Below are 16,051 nucleotides of genomic sequence, written 5' to 3'. Positions count from 1 at the left end.
CTGATTCCTCCAGCTCCGTTTTTTTCCCTCAAGACTGCTTTGGCTATTTGGGGTCTTTTGTGTCTCCATACAAGTTTTAAGATTTTTTGTTCTAGTTCTGTAAAAAATGCCATTGGTAATTTGATAGGGATTGCATTGAATCTGTAGATTGCTTTGGGTAGTACAGTCATTTTCACAATATTCTTGCAGTCCAAGAACATGGATTGGAACATCTCTCTATCTGTTTGTGTCATCATTTATTTCTTTCATCAGTATCTTACAGTTTTCTGCATACACGTCTTTTGCCTCCTTAGGTAGATTCATTCCTAGGTATTTTATTCTTTTTATTGCAGTGGTAAATGGGATTGCTTCCTTAACTTCTCTTTCTGTTCTTTTGTTGTTTGTGTATAGGAATGCAAGAGATTTCTGTGTATACATTTTGTATCCTGCAACTTTACTAAATTCATTGATTAGCTCTAGTAGTTTTCTGGTGGCATCTTTAGGATTTTCTATGTATAGTATCATGTCATCTGCAAACAGTGACAGCTTTACTTCTTTTCTGATTTGGATTCCTTTTATTTCTATTTCTTCTCTGATTGCCGTGGCTAGGACTTCCAAAACTATGTTGAATAATAGTGACAAGAGTGGACACTTTTATCTTGTTCTTGATCTTAGAAGAAATGCTTTCAGTTTTTCACCATTGAGAATGATGTTTGTGTGGGTTTGTTGTATATGGTCTTTATTATCTTGAGGTAGGTTCCCTCTATACCCACTTTCTGGAGAGTTTTTATCATAAATGGGTCTAATTGGGTCTTTCTCTTTAAATCCATTCAGCCACTCTGTTTCTTTTGATTGGAGAATTTAGCCCATTTACATTAAAAGTAATTATTGATAGATATATATTTATTGCCATTTTGTTAATTGTTTTCTGGCTGTTTTAAATATTTTTTGTGTCTTTCTTCTCCTCTTGCTCTCTTCCTTTGTGACTTGATGATTTTCTGAAGTTACATGCTTAGATTCCTTCCTCTTTCTTTTTTGTGTATCTACTATAGGTTTTTGCTTTGTGGTTACCATGAAGTGTACATAATACCTCTTATATTTTTAACAGTCTGTTTTTAGTTGATACCAACTTAAGTACAAATGCATTCTAAAGCTCTACATTTTTACTCTCCCCTCCCCGTTTTTTGTTTCTGATATCATGATTTACACCTTTTTATCTTCTGTACTCATTAAAAAAATATTGTAGGTATAGTTATTTTTATTACTTCGCTTTAACCTTCATACTAGATTTATAACTAATTAACCCACCAATATTACATTATTCTAAATTTAACTGTATACTAACCTTTACCTGTGATATTTATACTTTCATGTATTCCTGTTACTAATTAGCACCCTTTCATTTCAGCTCCAAGAAGTCCCTTTAACATTTCTGGTAAGGCTAGTCTAGTGGTATAGGACTCCTTCAGATTTGCTTGTCTGGGAAACCTTCTCTCCTCCAATTGTGAAGGACAACTTTGCTGGGGAGATAATCTTGGTTGGCCATGTTTATCTTTCAGCATTTTGAATATATTGTACTCCCTTCTGGCCTGCAAAGTGTCTGCTGAAAAATGTGCTGATAGTCCTCTAAGGGCTCCCTTGTATGTAGCACATTATTTCTTTCTGCTATTTATTTATTTATTATTAGTTATAAAAAATTTATATTTATTTATCATCAGTTTGATAAATATATTTTTTGTTCATGTATAGTTGATTTACAATATTATATTATTTTTAGGTGTAAAACATAATGATTCAAAAGTTTTATAGGTTATAGACCATTTATAGTTATTATAAAATGTTGGCTATGTTGCCTGTGGTATAAAATATACTCTTGTAGCTTATTTATTTTATACGTAGTAGTCTGTACCTCTTAATCCCCTTCTCCTATCTTTCTACACACTCTCCCCTCTCCCCATTGGTAACCACTAGTTTGTGCTCTATATCTGTAAGTCTGTTTCTTTTTGTTGTATTCACTAGTTTGTTTGTTTAGATTCCAAATGTAAGTGATAATATACAATTCTTGTATTTTTCTGTCTGACTTATTTCACTAAGCATAATACCCTCCAGGTCCATCCATGTTGTTGCAAAATGGCAAAATTTCATTCATTTTTATGGTTGAGTAGTATTCCATTGTGTGTGGATGTGTGTGTGTGTGTGTGTGTGTGTGTGTGTATGCCACATCTTATTTATCCATTCAACTGTTGATGGACACATAGGTTGCTTCTGCATCTTGGCTATTGTAAATAATGCTGCTATGAATATTGGGGTTCATGAATCTTTTCAACTTAGTGTTTTCGTTTTCTTCAGATGTATGGACTGGAATTGCTGGATTATATGGTAGTTCTATTTTTAGTTTTTTGAGAAACATCCATACCATTTTCCAGAGTGGCTGCACCAATTTACCTTTCCACCAGTAGGGACCTAGGGTTCCCTTATCTCCACATACTCACCAACATTTATTATTTGTTGTCTTTTTGATGATACCCATTCTGACAGGTGTGTGGTGATACCTCATTGTGGTTTTATTTGTATTTCCTGGATGTAGTGATGTGGAGCATCTTTTCATGTGCCTGTTGGCCATCTGTGTATCTTCTTTGGAAAAATATCTATTCATGTATCCTGCCCAATTTTTAATTGGATTTTTTCACATTGAGTTGTATGAACTGTTTATATTTTTTGGATATTAACGCCTTGGTTATATCATTTGCAAATATTTTCTCCCATTCAGCAGGTTGCCTTTTCATTTTGTTGATGGTTTCCTGTGCTGTTCAAAAGCTTTAAGGTTAGTTAGGTCCCATTAGTTTATTTTTGCTTTTGTTTCCTTTGCCTTAGGAGACAGATCCAAAAAAATATTGCTACAATTTATGTCAAAGAGTGTTCCACCTATGTATTCTTCTAGGAGTTTTATGGTTTCCAGTCTCACATTTAGGTCTTTAATCTATTTTGAGTTTATTGTTGTATGTAAGAAAATGTTCTAATATTGTTCTTTTACGTGTAGCTGTACAGTTTTCCCAGCACCACTTATTGAAGAGACTGTCTTTTCTCCATTGTATATTCTTGCCTCCTTTGTCATAGATTAATTGACCATAAATGTGTGGGTTTATTTCTGGGCTCTCTATTCTGTTCCATTAATATATGTGTCTGTTTTTGTGCCAGTATCATACTATTTTGATAACTGTGGCTTTGTAGCATCATCTGAAGTTGGGGAGCATGATATCTCCAGCTATGTTTTTCATTCTCAAGATTATTTTTGCTTTTCAGTGTCTTTTATGTTTCCATATACATTTTTAAATTATTTGTTCTAGTTCTGTGAAAAATGTCATAGTTCATTTTAACACTATGAATTCCTCCAATTCATGAACACAATGTATCCTTCCATCTGTTGATGTCATCTTTAGTTTCTTTCATCAGTGTGCTATAGTTGTCCTAGTACAAGTCTTTTACCTCCTTAGGCAGGTTAATTTTTAGGTATTTTATTCTTTTTGATGCAATTGTGAATGGAATTGTTTCCTTAATTTCTCTTTCTGAGAGTTCTTCCTTAGAATATAGAAATGCAACAAACTGTTTATTTTGTATCCTGCAACTTTACTGAATTCATTGATGAACTCTAGTATATTTTTATTGGCATCTTTAGGATTTTCTATGTATAGTAATCATGTCATCTGCAAATAGTAATAGTTTTACTTTTTCCTTTCCAGTTTGAATTACTTTTAATTCTTTTCTTGTCTGATTGCTATGGCTAGGACTTCCAATACTGTGTTTAATAAAAGTGGTGAGAGTAGGCATCCTTGTCTTGTTCCTGGTCTTAGAGGAAATGCTTTCAGCTTTTCACCATTGAGTATGATGTTAGCTCTGGACTTAACATGTATGGCCTTTACTGTGTTGAGTTATATTCCCTCTATACCCACTTTCTGGAGAGTTTTTATCATAAACGGTTGTTAAATTTTGTCTGAAGCTTTTTTTTTTTTCAGCTATTGAAATGACCATATGATTTTTATTCTTCAGACATTGATTGATTTGTGGATATTGAACCATCCTTGCATCCCTGGGATAAATCCCACTTGATTACAGTGTATGATCCTTTTAATGTATCGTTGGATTTGGTTTGCTAATATTTTGTTGAGGACTTTTGCATATTTGTTCATTAGTGATATTGTGATATTGGCCTGTAATTTTCTTCTTCTGTGATATCTTTGACTGGTTTTGGTAGAAGGGTGATGCTGGCCTCATAGAATCAGTTTGGAAGTATTCCTTCTGCAATTTTTTGGAATAGTTTGAGAAGGTTAGGTGTTAACTCTTCTCTAAATGCTTCATAGAATTCACCTGTGAAGCCATTTGGTCCTGAACTTTTGTTTGTTGGGAGTTTTTTATTACTGATTCAGTTTCATTACTGGTACTTGGTCTGTTCATATTTTTTATTTCTTCCTGTTTCAGTCTTGAGAAACCATGCCTTTCTAAGAATTTGTCCATTTCTTCTAGGTTGTCCATTTTATTGGTATATAATTATTCATAGTAATCATTGTGTTTCTGTGGTGCTGCTTGTAATTCTCCTTTTTCACTTCTGATTTTATTGTGCTGTCAATTTCTTTCTTTATGCATGTTAATATTTGCTTTATGTATTTAGGTAGTACTATGTTGGGTGCATATATAATTGTTATATCTTTTTCTTGGATTTATCCCTTGATCATTATGTAATATCCTTCTTTGTTTCTTGTAACAGTCTTTGTTTTAAAGTCTATTTTGTCTGATATAAGTATTGCTACCCCAGCTTTCTTTTGATTTCTGTTTGCATGGAATACCTTTTTCTATCCTCTCATTTTTAGTCTGTGTGTCTTTAGATCTTAAATGAGTCTCTTGTATATAGTATATATACAGTTCTTTTTTTAATGCATTTAGCCACTCTCTGTCTTTTGATTGGAACATTTAGTTCGTTTACATTTAGGGTATTTATTGATATGTATTTTGTTAATTGCTTGTTGGGTTGTTTTTATAGTTCTGTTTTGTTCATTTCTTCTTTTGTTCTCTTCCCTGGTGATTTGATTGGTGTCTTTAGTGGTAGGTTTGGATTCTTTTTTCTTTTTTGTATGTGTATCTATTAGAGATTTTTAGTTTGTGGTTACCATGAGGTTTGTGAGTGTGTGTGTGTGTGTGTGTGTGTGTGTGTGTGTGTGTGTGTGTGCAGAGTTATATGCTCTAGGGGTGCCCCCTGTGTGGGCTTCATGGATCCTTCTGTTGTGGTGAGCTGAGTACTGTGGGCAGTGTGGTAGGCATGGCTGGCCCCCAGTCTGGTTGCTGTCAGGCCATGCCTTGTGTAGAGGCTACTGGCCACTGGTGGCAGGGTCAGGTCACAAGGTGGCTGGCTACAGAACCACTGGTGCCTGGTTCACTGGTGGGTGGAGTCAGCATACAGGATATCATGGGGCTGGTGCCCACCTACCAGTAGGTAAAGCTAGGTCCTGTGGCTAGTGCCACCTCACTGGCAGGCAGAGCTGGGTCCTGGGGTCTGGCTGCATGGTCCTGGGGGTCTTGGGTCTAGTGCCTGTGCATTGGTGAATGGGGCCAGGGCCATGTCTAGGGGCAGTGGTGGGCTCAGGTGGCCTTAAGGCAGCCCCTCTGCTGATGAATGGGGCTGTGTCCCCCCCCAGTTAATTGTGTGGCCTGAGGTATCCCAGCACTGGTGCCTACAGGCTGGTGGTCTGTGGCAGGACTTGGTCCTGAGGCTAATAAACTAGAGGAAGGATTCAAAAATGGTGCGTGCCAGCACCACTGTCCACGTAGTAGAATGAGCTCCCCCAAATGGCTGCTGCCAGTGTCTATGTCCCCAGCGTGAGCTGCAGTTTCCTCCTGCCTCTTTGGAAGACTCTCTAAGATCAGCAGGTAGGTCTCACATAGGCTCCTTTCAAATTAGTGCTTCTGCCTCGGGTCCCAGAGCATGTGGAATTTTGTGTGCACTGTTTTAAGAGTGGAGTCTCTATTTCCCACAGCCCTCTGGGTCTCCTGGAAGTAAACCCCACTGGCCCTCAAAGCCAAACATTCTGGGGGCTTGTCTTCCTGGCATGGGACTTCCAAGCTGAGGATCCCAATGTAGGGCTCAGACCCCTCACTCCTTGGGGAGAACCTCTGCAATTGTAATTAATCTCTCAATTGTGTGCCACCCACCTGGGGGGTATAGGTCTTAACTATACTGTGATTCTGAGCCTCCAACCAATCTCTTTTTGTAGTTCCTTCTTTATATCTTTAGTTGTACAAAGCCTTTTCTGGAAGCTCTGGTCTTTTTCATTGATAGCAGTTCTGTAAATACTTGTAATTTTGGTGTGACCATGAGAGGAGGTGAGCTCAGGGTCTTTCTACTCTGTTGTATTGGCAGTGTCCCTCTCTTGCTGCATTTTAGAATCTCTCCTTGTCTTTAACTTTTGACAATTTAGTTATAATATGTCTTGGTGTGGGTCTTTTGGGATTCCTCTTATTTGAAACATTCTAGTCTTCCCTCGATCTGGATGTCTGTTTCCTTCCCCAGGTTAGGCAAGTTTTCAGTAAATATTTCTTCAAAAAGTGTTCTACCCCTTTCTCTCTCATTTCTCCTTCTCAGATTCCTATAATGTGAACATTGGTCCTCTTGATGTTGTCCCACAAAGTCCTTTGAGCTATCTCCACTTTTTGGTTTTTTCTTTATGTTCCTCTAACTGGATGAATTAGAAGCCTATCCCTCAGGCTGAAGGTTTTAAAATAAGCAAATAAGCCTCTTTTAGTGAAAGAATGGGTGTTTCAGTCTACTGCCTCTGCTCTGTGCTCTGAGGGGTAGCCACAGTGAGTCTGAGGGAGCCCTTTAAGAACTGTCTCTTCATTCACTATAGTCTTGTAGATCTCATGGATGCAAGCCCCGTTGGCTTTCAAAGCTAGATGTTTGGGGGGCTCATCTTGAGAGTAACAAGGTAATGCAGAAAAACATGTAACACAGGAGATATTGTTGTGGCCGTCTCTGGAAAATATAATCTTCCACAGTCTTCCCTCTGGATACAACAACTCACATTCCTTCTGCATGCACAAAACCTTCACTCTCTCCCACACTTGTCTTATTCCAATATGGTATTGGCTTGAAGTCTAGGACCTTGTTATCTAAATTAGTTCTAGTATAGATAAGTCTCCTCAGGTAATGATTCTAAAATGTATATGAAAATGCAGCAGGCTTAGAACAGTCATGATTATTTTGAAGAAGAGCCAAGTTGAAAGATTTACACTATGGGCTATCAAGTTTACTTAATATAAAGCTATAATAATTAGGGCAAGGTGATATAGTGCAAGTAGTCAAGTAGACAAATTAAAAATAATAGAGTCCCAAAATAGGGCCCTACATATAGAACCAACTTGTTTTTCAGCAAAGGTGCAAAGCAATTTAATGCGGAAGAAAGCTCCTTTAAATATTTGGTAAAAGAGCAAATGGATTGCTGAATGAACAAAATTAATCTTTAGCCCTACCTCCTATAATACAAAAAAATATTGATATGGATCATAAATCTCAATCTGAAAGCTAAAAACCATCAAGCTTCAAGAATAAAACACAGGACACCTTAATGACTTTTGTATAAGCAAAGATTTCTTAAACAGAACATAAAAAGCAGTGTGAGGGAAAAGAGAAAGATGTTGAACTTAATTAAAATTAAGAACTTCTGTTCATCAAAATATGCCATTAAGAAAGTTTGAAAAGCAAACCCCAGACTGAGAGAAGATATTTGCAATACATATATCTAATAAAGGACTTTTCTTCTGAATATTAAAAGAATTCCTACCAGTCAAAAAGAAAAAGGTAGACAATTCAATTATAAAATGGGCTAAAAACTTGAATAGTCATTTCACAAAGAAGATATCCAAATGTCTAACAAGTATATGAACAAGGCCAAGTAAAACAAAAGGAGAATGATCAGAGTTAAAGTTTTCTGGTTTATAATTTTAAGGGGAAGGGAGAGTTACTGGTTCTCCTTAGACTTTCCATCTGTTGTTAAGTTAAAAATTTAAGGATAATTGCTAAAAGGAATAAAAAAATATATAACTTACAATATGGTTGGAAAAAGAGGAGGGTTAAAAAAACTTCATAAATCAGTGTGAAGTAGGAAGGAGAAAAGCTTAATAAAAGCCGAAGGGACAGTGGAAATAAATACAAGTACACCAATAATCACAATAGATGTAAATTAGCTAAACTTTCCATCTCTTTTTAAGGACAGGATTGGCAGATTTATTTCCTTTTAGGACATAGAAAGAATGAAAGCATAAGAATGGTAAAGGGCATACCAGGAAAATAATCTTTTTTTAAAAAGTATACCTCTTGGGCTTCCCTGGTGGCACAGTGGTTGAGAGTCCGCCTGCCGATGCAGGGGACACGAGTTTGTGCCCCGGTCCGGGAAGATCCCACATGCCGCGGAGCGCGTGGGCCCGTGAGCCATGCCGCTGAGCCTGCGCGTCCGGAGCCTGTGCTCCACAGCGGGAGAGGCCACAACAGTGAGAGGCCCGCGTACCGCAAAAAAAAAAAAAAAAAAAAAAAAAAAAAAAGTATACCTCTATTAGTATCAGACAAATTATATTTTAAGGCAGAAACATTAGTTAGGGATAAAAAAAGTTGATCGCATAATGATAAAAGATACAATCCACCTGTAAAACAACAATAATTTTAAGGTTAAATTCATCTAACATTACAGTCTCAAATCTTCATAGCAAAAATTAACAAATACTAGGTTAAACTGAAAATCTCAGCGAGAGATTTTAACCCATCTCTCTCATTAATTGACTATATCAATTTGCTTTTGCCACGTAACACATAGCTTAAAACAAACACCAAAATTTTGACACTTAAAATAACAGCTATGTATTAGCTATTTTGTGGATCAGAAATTTAAATAGCGTTCAGCTGGGCAAGTTTTCTGCTGGTCTCAGCTGGGGTCACACATGTTTGATGGCCTCACTCACATGTCTATGAGTTTGCTAGAATGAAGGATAACTGGGCCGTGACTATCTCATTATATTAAGTTATCCTGAACTTGTTAATGTAATGGAAGATCAGAAAAGCAGCGAGAGTGAAAACCCTAATGCACAAGCACCATTCAAGCCTTTGTTTCCATCCCTTTTGCTAATGTCCCATTGGCTGAAAAAAGTCAAATGGCCAATATGGATACTGGGGGTTAGGAAAGAGACTCCACATATTGCAAGGGCATGGATGCAAGGAATAAATATTAGAAATAGTCCCCAAAGTAACAAGAACATCCATTATCACCACTATTATTAACTATGGGATGAGGTCCTAGAATGTTCTGGTAAGATAAAGAAATAAGAAGTACAAGAAATAGAAAGAGGTAAAACTTTCATTATTTGCAGATCTACATAGAAAACCTAAAACAATCAATGGACAAAACTATTAGGATGAATAAGACAGTTCAGATTCTTGATCTGGATTCAAGATCAAATACAGAAGTAACTTAAATTTCTCAGCTAGCAATAAACAAATTAAAATGTAGTAGTAAATTACTGTTGTGCTACTAGATGTTAAGACATTATAAAGGCTTAGTATCAATTCTTAAAACAGTGTGGTATTGGCAGCAAATAGATGAATGGAATAAAACATAAAATTCAGACCCATAAGTCATTAAAAATTAGGCATGGAAATAGGCACCATTTCAAATCGAGAAGGAAAAGACAGATTATTTAATAATGGTGGTGTGAAAACTGGCTATGAGGAAAGAAATGTTATTAGATTTCTATTTCACACTGTGCAAAAAAATAATTTTCAGCTATGTTAAAGTCCAAAACATGAAAAGTAAAACTTTAAAACAGAACAGGGCTTCCCTAGTGGCGCAGTGGTTGAGAGTCCACCTGCCAATGCAGGGGACACGGGTTCATGCCCCGGTCCGAGAAGATCCCACATGCCACAGAGCGGCTGGGCCCATGAGCCATGGCCACTGAGCCTGTGCGTCCGGAGCCGGTGCTCCGCAGCGGGAGAAGCCACAACAGTGAGAGGCCTGCGTACCGCAAAAGAACAAAAACAAAAACAACAACAACAACAACAAAAAAAACCAGAAGAAAATACAGGTAGATTTTTTAAATGTTTGGGCAACAAAGAACATCATAAGCAAGAGAAAAACAGTAGATAGAAGAAAGTCCAGCACATGTTACAGATAAAGGATTAATATTTCAAATATTTAAAGGATTAAAAGCCAACAAGAAACAGTCCAGTAGAAAGATAGGCAAATGATAGTAGAAAGTAATTTATAGGGAGAAAAATGGCCTATAAACCTAAAGAGATGCTCAATTTCACTAGTAATCAGAGAAGCACAAAATAAAACAAAAACAATCAACTTTATTAAATCCATAAGATAGGAGAAAACGTAAGTCAGTTAATGTTAAGTGTCGGTATGGCTGTGGGGTAACGAATACTCTCATGCAATGCTGGTAGGTCTGTAAATTAATACGGGCTCCTTGAAGAGCAGTACAGAAGTGATGCAGTCATGTTCTCACCTGGAAAAAGATGGCAGAATGATTTGAGGAGATTTGCTTTACAAAGAGACTATTTTTGAAGGTGTGGGCGGAGGAGCTGTTACTACCCCCGAGACCAGAAGGGATGTGGGAGGAAGTAAAGGTTCCAGGAACCCAGAAGGAGTGAATGTTGTAGAGGTTGTCTTGAGAGGAAGCCTTCTGTTGAGGGGCAAAGGTAGCAATCTCACAGGGAGTACAGCCAGGTGAATAAATATCTAGATTTACCCTCCCTCAGATATTCTGCCATTGGATAAGCCCCATCAGGAGTTGAAAGGTCCTTTGATGTATTTTGTATTGATAGACTCAGCTTCCCAGGGTAGGGTGGGGTAGAAGGAGGATCGTGAGGGGCAAACAAATACCTGGCAACATCAATAGTTAATGAAATAGAAATTGAAAATATTTGTGCCCTACAACTAGCTATTCCACTGCTAAATGTAGTTAAAGAAACTTTGTCATATTTACACAGGGACACATGTACAAGTACGTACAGTACAGTACTGTTGAGAAGAATAAGTTAGATATAACTCAAAATTTTATCAGTAGGGGAACAAGTAGAAAATGTGGGATGGACATATGATGGAATACTATAGAGCAGTTTAAAGGAATTAATTACATCTTTACTTTTCAACATGGATGCATCTGAAATGCTGATGTAAAAAGCAAATTGCAGAATGAGGCAACATTGGCATAACCCTGTATTATTTGGGAATGCCTTTGGCACCATTAACAGAAAACCCACACAGTGGTTTAATAAAAGATGGGTTTCTTTTTCTTACATCCAGAGCTGGTGCACCTGCTCCAGAATCTATACAAGGAGGGTTCTTGCACCATTCTTAGTGTGGGGCTCCATCTTATGGCTTTCAGGTATTTGGTAATAGCCCCATATCTGTGCTTAAAATGGAATCATTTAATGTTATTTATCAATTCAGTTAGCCCAGATTTTACCATGTCTTTAGTATTCATTTTCACGTAGACATAAAGTGGGTAAATATTTTAAAAATCAAGTGAAGTTAATAAAGAAAAAGCTGAGAAAATGTGTACCTCTCAGGTGGATAAACTGGTGCCCTCCTGGTGTATAAAACATTTCAGGCAGAAGAGGTCCTATCTGTGGCTTGAGGAGGTGAAAGTGTATTAGGGTGTCATTATCAAGCTGACAGTCTAACCGGTATTGAATTTCACACCACTCACACCACCACCAGTCCTCATCTATGGAACAATAAGAATGCAGACTCTAGCTCTCGCCATCATCACAAGAGGGTTTAATAAACTTGGTTTTATAGACAAATGGTTTCTGCTTTTGAGTATAGTACCACCTGTTAAAAGGGGAGAGGGGAAATAGAGGGAGTCTTCTCAGATAATTTATTTTCTGCTTGGCCTATTAACTGTTGTCTTGTGGATTGTGAATATATCTGTGTCAGTTTAGACGATTTAAGTATTTTTAATTCTATGTCACTAAATGATAGAAAATATTTCAAACAAAAATATGGTCCTGGCAATTATAAAAATCTGATTTTTGGTACAAGTCACTGTAATAAATGCTTTATGATGAATTATAACAGTAGAAATTATACTGGCTACCGTTTATCAATGTATGCTATAAACGCATGCATTGGAGAAAACTATATTGCCTTAGTTCACGTAATCCTTACAACAACCTTATAGGTTTAATTAAATACATTTATTAAAATATAGGTTTTTAAAAGTTAGCTGAATGACTGGCATATAGTAAATGCCAAATTAAAGCAATGATTTTGTCTGATTATTACTGTTATTCTGTTACAGATGAGAATAAATGCTGAATTAATGCAATATTTTAAGTCTGATTATTACTGTTACATGCATGTTATAGCCAGAGACTTGGAGACCTTTGGTAGTGTTCTAAAAGTTGCATGGCTAGTAAGAGGCAGAGCTGAAATTGGAACTCATGTCTGTTTGGCCACAAGTCTGCATTAGTTATAAAACTCTACAACCACTTGTATGTTACTCCATTTAACACTCCAACAACAACCCTAGTTCAGGATGATCTTTATTTTTCAGATTAGGAAACTAAGTTCTGGAGAAGATAATTATTAATAATGATCATATATTTCATGACTTATACAGGCTCTGCTGGTCAGTGACAAAATTGGGCTCCCTAGAAGGTGAATGCTGAGGTGAAGATTAGCACACAGGACATTTATTAGGAAAGGCTCTGGAAAGCAACACCTGTGCAGGGAAGGGAAAGAAGCAGCACTGGACAGAGGGAGAAGATGGGCTGTGATACACTCTTAATGAAAGCCTCGGCCAGCCCCACCAGGAGCTCTGAAAGTGGGATGGTCCTTCAGAGTTATCTTGGTTTGGGATGAGGGCCCTTGAAATTGGGGCCTTTAAACCCCTATGTTGATTAGTCATTCCTGGGAGTAGGACATGCTTTTGGGAATGCATCTTTCTTTAGCAGAGAAAACTCCTAAAGAGGCCTTTCTGCTAGCTACATTCCCAGCAGCTGTGGGAATAAGTTCTTTATTCCTAAAGGGAGATCTGGGAGCCACATAACAGCATATACTTCAGGAAACAAAACCTTATTAAGAACAAAATCCACAATTTTTCTTTCATTCTATGATGCCATTCCTATTTTATCTAGAAACTGAAGAACTTTGCATAATAATAACCCTAATCTTTTGTTTCTACATTTTAAGTCCAATTTTCATTCGCCACAGGTAACCACAGTGTTAATGTAATATTGCCACTCTTTTAGTTCTACCACTAACTACAGTTAATTGTTATATTACCACTAACTGCATAGTTAATAGTATTATTACTGAAGATTCTAGGTGTCTTATTTTAATACCTTACACTGAGGGCAGGGGAAATTGTACATATGCAACTCCAAAAATTCGTTTAGCACTAATGTACCTTGAATCCACAATGAATAGAAACTTACTTTAAATCTAGTCTAAATCTCTTCTAAAAGATTTCACACGCTGGGACTTCACTGATTTTCCCTCTGCAGCTGCTTTTTTGTAGGAAGTCATTGATTGAGGTTGAGCCCTTCTCCCATAAGGAAAGATAAGTCTATCACACCACATTCTCAACTGTGGAAATTCAAAACAAAACAAAACGCTCAACCACACCCTTTCCTAAGAAATGGTTTTACAAAGTGGGTTTGTAAAACATCCATAAAACAACAGTAACCTCAATGTCTCTCTTAATAATAGCAAACATATTTAGGTTTTCTGATCTCATATAAAATATGTAATGTATGGGTGTATTGTTTTACACATACTAAGCAATCAGTAATTATTTAATGAATTGAAATGTAATTACTAATAATTTTCCCCAAAATATTATAAAATATTGGCAACAACCAAATGTTAAGATCAATTCTCATATCAGATCTCTGGATGTGAGCTCAAAAAGCAAAACCACTTATGAGGGGTTCACTTTGTCTAGGAAGCATTGATTCTCTTACATAAAGCCCCTAAGATTTAGTTCTAATTTCAGAACTCCAAATTGGACCTATTAACAAGGAGGCATTGTTCTGATTCATTTAGTCTTTAGAATCTATTTTACAGATGAGGAAACCAAGACTCGGAGAATGTACAAGATAATGTTACAGGGCTAGGAACCTGGGCTACCTTCTGCTTTATCTGTCAATAGAAAAGTGAAGGTTAGGGGTTGAGAGGGAAGAGGAAGCATGTCACAGTAGACATGGACTTCAAAAGGAAAGAAAATACAGAAGATTAAAGTGTTAGAAAGATTCCAGGAAGGAAGAAAATTCATGGAAACAATTATGAAAGATCAGTTGAGAAGAGAAACGTGAATAATACTGCCTTACAGAGATAAGTCCAGAGATGGGGACACTTTTGAAAATGTCATTTTATTTACTCTCTCTCCAAGATTGTTACGCAGTATAAAAATGTGTTCATTTTGTTTAGAATATTGATAAGATAATCTGAATTTACAGGTAGAGGAATATAATAGAACGTTGCTCAAATAGTTTTGAATTAGTTGCTCTAATAACGAACAAATGTGTCACGTACGTCCAGTATAACGTTTTTATTGGCACTTGAAATAAACGTATTACTCACTAGTTGAAGTGCCAGAAAGAACCCCACCCTATGTCCACCCCCCGACCCAGAGCTACAAACGATTATTTATGAAGCAGTGACAGAGTGACCCGGAGTACAAAACAGAAGTCATCGTGGTTACCTGTGTTCTTAAAGATTAACTTCAGCATAATGTTAAGATCAAAAAAGGCTGGCAGTGTAAAAAGTCCCATTAAAAAATCAACTCAGTTTCAATTCTGGGGCTTGCAATTGTAGCTGGTTTCTTTATACTTTTACATATCCTGTTTTCCATATTTAATACATATAATTACTTTAGATTAGGTATCAGCTTAAATAACTTACACAGGATTTTTAATTTCAATTTTTAATTTCAAAATTGAGAGTGTATTCTTGCTCTGCCCATCATTTATCTAGTCCTAATGTATCCTGGTCAAACCAAGGTGGTCTTTTGCTTCCAACAGAAGTGATCTTTAGGTGCTCTTAGAATTTTCAGCATCCTATGATATTACCCTAGAGCTAGGTAAAGCTTTCGTGAGAAGTATTTAGCTAATGTTTCTGGCTTAAAAAAATTCTTTCACACTGTTCTGGGCCATATTTCTAGGGTATCTGCTGTAGTAAAGGACATAGCAGATACCCTAGAAATACCGGTTTAGGAGTTTCACTGCCGGGATGGAAGTGTGAAGAGCAGCATGGACATACACCCCAAAGAAACAAGCAAAGCTAGACTAGAAAGCTATAAACACACAACCTTTATTTAAAGTCTTTGCAGAGTCCTAAGGGCTCAGAACAAATGAAAAAACATTTATTCAAGAAAACCTATTAAAACTCAGTAAGAACACTGAGCCACTGATCCAATCTCTCCCTTACCGTCTGCCTCCCGGCAACCCCAAGTCATCTCAGTTTAGCAAAAGCTCCACTCTGGGTGTATGTGGCCAAGAAGATGGGGCTCCCTCTCCCCTCAGCTCCCAAATAAGAGTTACCATATCTTATCTGAAGGGCAATCCTCCAGCTTTTCTAATGCCCTCCAACTCCAAGCTTGAGCAGCTAAATTCTGATGGGTGTGGCTGAGAGGTAGAGGGCTCTCTCCTTCTGTTGAGCCTCACAGGATGAGAACTCTACCCCAGGAATGGCAGGCCAGAACACTAAGGCCTCGATCTTCCTTTCGCCTGCTCACTTATAGGGCAGAACTGTAAGAAGCAAACGCAGAAGACCAGAGGCTACTGCCCCACCCAGCACTCAGAGAAGTGGCTCAGAGATTTTGTCCATGGGGGAGAAGCAGTCCATAAGAGAGAGTTTCAAAGTTCTCCCCAAAGGAACTGACTTCATTTGAAAGAGAATGTGGAGAAAATCAAGCCTAAGGGCACTCCTGAAGACAACAGCTCCTCTTAATTAGGAGCAACAAGCTAAACTGTAGGCCAGCTAGTTCACCAGAGAGAACCAGGGCAAGAGACAGCTGAGAAGGACGC

The sequence above is a fragment of the Physeter macrocephalus genome, chromosome 5 (assembly GCF_002837175.3).
Source record: "Physeter macrocephalus isolate SW-GA chromosome 5, ASM283717v5, whole genome shotgun sequence".
In the NCBI taxonomy this organism is placed as follows: domain Eukaryota; kingdom Metazoa; phylum Chordata; class Mammalia; order Artiodactyla; family Physeteridae; genus Physeter; species Physeter macrocephalus.
This window is presented reverse-complemented; position numbering follows the sequence as displayed.